We start from the raw sequence: 7,137 nt of genomic DNA, 5'->3' as shown, positions 1-7,137 counted from the left end.
TATAGGCGCCGAGCCAAGAACTCCTGAAATTTTTTTGTAAATGTAAGTTGGCTTTATCTCTGTAGCCAGTTTTTAGATTTAAATCAGAAAAGTTGCTTATTTGTGTTTCCTACTCAGAGGATTGACTCTTAATCCTAATCCTGACACTTGTGTCAGATTTATGGAATAATGTGATTTACAGATCATAAAGAGACATTATGAGATCATCCTTTTTACTCCCCATTAAGACCTCAGCCTAGGAGCATGCTCACCTACTTCATCTCTGCTTTGTACCAGTGAGTTATGTTTCGATAATGGCCTCCTGATTGAGTAAAGGTGGACTTGGAGATAACCATGTAGTTGTTTGCAGCTTTTAGGGTACCATACATTATTAAATCTTGAATCAGTTTCTATAGGAAGAAGACAATTCTTTAATTTTCATTACTTTCGTTTTTGACCTTGCCTGCTGTTGTGGCTGCTGTTTGAGAACAGGTCAACTGGAAGAGGGTCACCAAGAATGACACCTTAAAAAAAGAAGCAAAGAACAGAGAGTTATAGATTTGATATTCTCTTTCAGCTCAGTAACAGTCTTACTATGAATCTGAGTAAGTCACAACTTCCCTTTGGTCCCATTTACTTTGCTATAACATGTCTCTTTATTCAGAGTCGATTTTGAGATAGGAAGATATTTATTTAAACTTGCATCAAGTAATTAGTGCACAGTACATATGGAAAGACAATCCTTTTAAAATCCTTAGAAAATTTTGTTTAGTATTTGGCTTTGTCTGGCCTTACTCTTTGCCTCAATTGTGAATTATTAATGGCAGCTTTTTTTTTTTTTTGAGACCCTGTGTCCCCTTCGGTAGAGTGCTGTGGTGTTACAGCTCACAGCAACCTCAAATTCTTGAGCTTAAGCAATTCTCTTGCCTCAGCCTCCCAAGTAGCTGGGAATATATGTTAATGACAGCTTTAATAGAGATGCCCTGATCTCCATAGTTAAAAAAAAAAAGTAAAATTGGTTTAAAATGGCTCGTCGCCTGTGGCTCAAGTGGCTAAGGCGTCAGCCACATACACCTAAGGTGGTGGGTTCGAATCTAGCCCGGGCTGCCAAACAACAATGATGGCTGCAACCGAAAAAAGTAGCCAGGTGTTGTGGCGGGTGCCTGTGGTCCCAGCTATTTGGGAGGCGGAGGCAGGAGCACTTGAGCCCAGGAGTTGGAGGTTGCTGTGAGCTGTGATCCCACGGCACTCTAACCCGGGGGGACAGCTTGAGGCTCTGTCTCAAAAAAAAAAATTGGTTTAAAATGCCAACATGAAATGGATACTCTTACAAATTTGCTGCTCATTACCACATTAATGTAGTGCCTTTATTAGGAATTTAACAATAAAATCTTGTTAATGAGACCGCAAATTCAGAGTTGACAAGTTACCCTTGGATACGTATAAAAAATAGTTTAAGCATCATGTTTAATTTCTAAAAACATATGAAAGCAGTAGTTTACATTAAAAAACTTGTGTGTTAATGCCTCACATTCAGCTTTAGCAGGTCCTCAAGGACCTTCCCTGATATTTGGTCAACAAAAGTATTAAGTGTAAACCTCAGAAAAGATAAGTGAAAATGGAAGAGGACCTGAGAAGATAAATGAAAATGATTGAATATAGGCCCCATTTTTTTTATATATATATGTATATATATATATTATGAAAGATAAATAAGCTGAGAAGGAATTTAAGTGTTATTTTTAAAAACAGATGGGACAAATATATTCTTGTTCATCTAATCCCAGAATCGAGTTGGGGAACTTGAAACTTGGATGACATAATTTCAGGACATATAGATTTTTTTTTTTTTTTTTTTTTTGAGACGGAGCCTCAAGCTAGCCCCCCTAGGTAGAGTGCCATGGCATCACGCTCACAGCAACCTCCAACTCCTGGGCTCAAGCGAGTCTCCTGCCTCAGCCTCCCAAGTAGCTGAGACTACAGGCGCCCATCACAACGCCTGGCCATTTTTTGGTTGTAGCCGTCATTGTTGTTTGGCGGGCCCGAGCTGGGGATTCGAACCCGCCACCTTAGGTGTATGTGGCTGGCGCCTTAGCCGCTTGAGCCACAGGCGCCGAGACGTGGACATATAGATTTTTAAATAAAAGATAATTATTGTATAACAAAACATCTCAGAATTTAGTAGCTCTTTTTTTTCTTTATGAGACAGTCTCTAAAACTGTTACCCTGGGTAGAGTACTGTCGTGTCACAGCTCACAGCAACCTCAAACTCTTAGGCTTAAGCGATTCTCTTGCCTTAGCCTCCAAGTAGCTGGGACTACAGGTGCCCGCCACAATGCCTGGCTATTTTTTGGTTGTAGTTGTCATTGTTTGGCAGGCCCAGGCTGGATTCGAACCTGCCAGCTCCAGTGTATGTGGCTGGCGCCCTAGCAGCTTGAGCTATAGGCACCAGTCTTGCCAAGGCATCTTTTTTTTGAGATTCTCAAGGAACTAAATATGATCTTTCCTTAATAATGTTACCTTAGAACATTATACTGTTTTGAGTTACTGTAGACATAATACTAGTTGAATTAATGTGATTCATTAGCTTTTCTTATTTATTTGAGAAACATAGGTATCTAAGAAGAAATTACATTTTTTTTTTCAGAGACACAGTCTTTATTGCCCTTGGTAGAGTCCTGTGGCATCTCAGCTCACAGCAGTCTCCAACTCCTGGGTTTAGGCAATTCTCTTGCTATACCCTCCTGAGTAGCTGGGACTATAGGCGCCCGCCACAATGCCTGGCTATTTTTTGTTGCAGTTTGGCCAGGGCCAGGTTCAAACCTGCCACCCTTGGTATATGGGGCCAGCGCTGTAACCACTGAGCCACAGGCGACATCCAGAAATTACGTTTTAAAATATATTTTCAGATTTTTTTTAGACAGTGTCTCACTCTCTTCCCCCAGGCTGGAGTACCGTGGTGTCATAACTCACCATAAGCTCAAACTAGAAGATTCAAGCAATCCTCTTGCCTTAGCCTCCTAGTGGCTGAGATTACAGGCTCCTGCCTCCATGCCTGGCTACTTTTTCTACGTTTTGTAGAAATGGGGTCTTGCTCTTGCTCAGGCTAGTCTTAACTCCTGAGCTGAAGTGAGGCCTCGGCCTCCCAGAATGCTAGGATTATAGGTTTGAGTCACTTGCCTGGCCAGGTTTAGAGTTTTTCAAGTCCATTCTTTGTGCCTAAACTTAAAGTTGCAAAGATTTGGTGCCAGTATTTTTAGGTGTCAGGGGAACTTCCATGCTTTCACTAAAAAGTCATAGAGATATTCAGGAATTGTAGAATGTGGATAAATGTTTTTGTAGCACAGATGCATAAATCCTTGTACTCAGAAAGGACTACTCTAAACTGTTAATGTGGTTATTTGTGAATTGTTGGATTGTGGGTAATATTTCACAATAGTTAATGACTTTCTGAAAATAGTAAACACAAAAAGCATTACTGAATTATTTTCTTTAATTCTTTAATGATGATTTCATAAGGTTGGGTGCAGTGGCTCACCTTCTAATCCTAGCACTTTGGGAGTCTGAGGCTGGTGCATAGCCTGAGCTCACAGGTTTGAGACCAGCCTGAGCCAGAGGAAGACCTCGTCCCTAAAAAAAAATAGCTGGGTGGGGCAGTGCCTGTGGCTCAGTGAGTAGGGCACTGGCCCCATATACTGAGGGTGGAGAGTTCAACCCAGCCCCGGCTGAACTGCAACAACAACAACAAAGTAACCGGGTGTTGCGGCCTGTAGTCCCAGCTACTCAGGAGGCTGAGGCAAGAGAATCATGTAAGCCCAGGAGTTGGAGGTTGCTGTGAGCTGTGACGCCGGGGGTGATAATGTGAGACTCTGTCTCTAAAAAAAAAAAAAAGTTGGGTGTTGTGGCAGGGCCGTAGTCCCAGCTACTTGGGAGGCTAAGGCAAGAAAACGGCTTGAGTCCAAGAGTTTGAGGTTGCTGTGAGGCCTGATGCCATGACACTGTACCCAGAGCAACAAAGTAAGACTCTGTCTCAAAAAAAAAAGATGATTTTCTTATTTATTTATTTTTTCCTGAGACAGTCTCACTCTCTCACCCTGGGTAGAGTGCCATGGTGTCATCCTAGCTCATAGCAACGTCTGGGGCTCAAGTGATCCTCTTGCCTCAGCCTCCTGAATAGCTGGTATTACAGGTGTGCACCACTATGCCTGACTTGTTTTTCTTCTTTTTTGAGATAGAGTCTCACTTTCTTGTGCTTGGTAGAGTGTTGTGGTGTCATAGTTCACAGCAACCTCAAACTCTTGGGCTCAAGCAAACCTCTTGCCTCAGTTTTTCATTTTTAGTAGAGATGGGGTCTTAGGTTGCTCAGGCTGGTCTCGAACTCATGAGCTCAGGCAGTCTACTGGCCTCGGCCTCCCAGAGTGCTAGGATTACAGGCATGAACCACCTTGCCTAGCCTGTTTCTCTGTTTTTAGTAGAAACTGGGGTCTCATTCTTGCTCAGGCTGGTCTCAAACCCCTTAACTCAAGTAGTCTACCCATCTTGGCCTCCCAGAGTGCTGGGATTATAAGTGGGAGTCACCATGCCTGGCCACATTTTTTTTGGTGGTTGTTGTTGAGACAGAGCTCCCCCTGTAGAGTGAGATGGGGTTTGTAGCTCACAGTAACCTCAAATTCTTGGGCTTAAGCAATCTTCTCTCAGCTTCTGGAGTAGCTGGGACTACAGGTGCCTGCCACGACACCCAGCTAGTTTTTCTGTTTTGTAGAGATGGGGTCTTGCTTTGCTCAGGCTGGTCTTGAATTCCTGAGCTCAGGCAATCTGCCTGCCTGGGCCTCCCAGAGTAGTAGGATCATAGGCTTGAGCCACCTTGTCCAGCCATTTGGTGTTAATCTTACCTACTTAAAAAGGATCTTTCTCAGGGTGGCACCTGTGATTCACTGAGTAGGGCAACGGCCCCGTATACTGAGGTTGGTGGGTTCAAACCCGGTCGTGGCCAAACTGCAACAAAAAAAATAGCCAGGTGTTGTGACAGGCAATGTGGGCCCAGCTACTCGGGAGGTTGAGGCAACAGAATCGCCTAAGCCCAAGAGCTAGAGGTTGCTGTGAGCTGTGACGCTACAGCACTCTACCGAGGTTGACAAAGTGAGACTCTGTCTCTGAGAAAAAAGAAAAAAAGGTCTTTCTCTTTCCTTTCAGTTCATTTTAAATTATAAATTGCCATGTATAAGTGAGATGTTAATTGCTAATTCTATAAAAATCTGTATTACGTATCCATGTTTTCGTAGCAAATCTAGGACTATGTGATCCTAAATTGTGCTGAAGCACTGAATTGTCTGTTAAGTAGTGCTTGGTAATAAAGGAAAAAATCAGTGGGTTGACAAACTAAAAGTGAGGTCAGGATAATGTACATGTAATGTGAAAGTATCACAGGCAAAACATTCTGTTGCATTGGGGAAGAGATGATGGAGCAAAAGAGCATAAAGATACAAAGTTGAATAAAACTTCTCTAGAACTTCACAGTCTAATGAAACAGGCATTTATAAATATCTCTTGCTGGGCACAGTCACTTGTGTCTCATGCCTATAATTCCAGCACTTGGGAGGCTGAGATGGGTGGATTGCTGAGCCTCTCAGGTTAGAGACCAGCCTGAGCGAGAGCAAGACCCTATCTCTAGAAACAATAGCTGGGCATTGTGGTGGATGCCTGTAGTCCCCCCCTCAAAAAAAAGGCTTGGCACTCAGCACAGTGGTTATGATGCCAGCTACATACATTGAGGCTGGTGGGTTCGAACTCGGCCCAGGCCAGATAAATAAAAACAGCAACTGCAACAAAAAATAGGCAGGTATTGTGGCTGGAGCCTATAGTCCCAGCTACTTGGGAGTTTGAGGCAAGAAAATCGCTTAAGCTCAAGCCGTGACGCCACAGCATTCTACCAAGGACAACACAATGAAACTCTGTCTCAAGAAAAAAAAAATATATATATGTAATATAAATATCTCTTAAGGCACACTTCGGTAAGTGCTAAAATAGAGACACAAGGTGCTATAGAATTGAAGGGAGGGAAAATTAGTTTTAACTGCAGATATCTTTAGAAACTTTTTTTTTTCCTTTTTGAGACAGAGTCTCACTCTCACCCTCAGTAGAGTGCTGTGGTGTCACAACTCACAGCAACCTCCAACTCTTGGGCTGAAGTGGTTCTCTTGCCTCAGCCTCCCGAGTAACTGGGACTACAGGTGCCTGCCACAACACCTGCTATTTTTTGTTGTAGTTGCCACTGCTGTTTTAGCTGGCCGGGGCTGGGTTTGAATCTGCCACCCTCAGTATATGGGGCGGGTGCCCTACCCACTGAGCCACAGACACTCACTGCTCGATATCTTTAGAAACTTTATAGAAGAAAGCTTTGTATTAGATCATGAAAAATAGAGATGGGGGTTGGCTCGGTGCCTGTGACTCAAGCAGCTAAGGCGCCAGCCACATATACCTGAGCTGGCAGGTTCGAATCCAGCCTGGGCCCACCAAACAATAAGGACGGCTGCAACCAAAAAATAGCTGGGTGTTGTGGTGGGTGCCTGTTGTCCCAGCTACTTGGGAGGCAGAGGCAGGAGACTCGCTTGAGCCCAGGAGTTGAAGGTTGCTGTGAGATATGATGCTGCACCTCTCTACCCAGGGTGACAGCTTGAGGCTCTGTCTCAAAAAAAAGCAAAATAGAGATGGGGTCTTGCTCTGGCTCAGGCTGGTCTCAAACCTGTGAGCTCAAACAATCCACCTGCCTCGGCCTCCCAAGTTCTGGGATTATAGGCGTGAGCCACCCTGCCTAGCCCTGTATCATTTTAATTGTTTGTTTGTTTTCTTTGCCTGTACCTAAAATGTAATCATTTTTAATTTTTATACATAGTATTGAGAACCATAAGTTCACACTGATGTCTGTAATTCCGGTCTGATACCAAAGAGTTCATTTCATAATCTCTTTAATTATAACTACTTTTTTTTTTTTGAGACAGAATCTCACTATGTCACCCTGGGTAGGGTGCCATGGTGTCACAGCTCACAGCAACCTCAAACTCTTGGAATAAAGTGATTCTCTTGCCTCCGCCTCCCAGGTAGCCAGGCCTATAGGTGCCCACCATAGTGCTGGGCTAATATCTTCTTTTTTTTTTTTTT

At 43.5% G+C, this 7,137-nt stretch overlaps 1 protein-coding gene across 2 annotated transcripts in view; it reads left to right on the top strand.

The window, feature by feature from the left end:
• BTRC (beta-transducin repeat containing E3 ubiquitin protein ligase) overlaps positions 1–7,137 on the top strand; it is a 191,223-nt gene that overhangs the window by 1,979 nt on the left and 182,107 nt on the right. The window lies entirely within an intron of this gene.

Source organism: Otolemur garnettii, unplaced genomic scaffold (assembly GCF_000181295.1).
Source record: "Otolemur garnettii isolate 467f Iridium unplaced genomic scaffold, OtoGar3 scaffold00021, whole genome shotgun sequence".
Taxonomy (NCBI): domain Eukaryota; kingdom Metazoa; phylum Chordata; class Mammalia; order Primates; family Galagidae; genus Otolemur; species Otolemur garnettii.
This window is presented reverse-complemented; position numbering and strand designations above follow the sequence as displayed.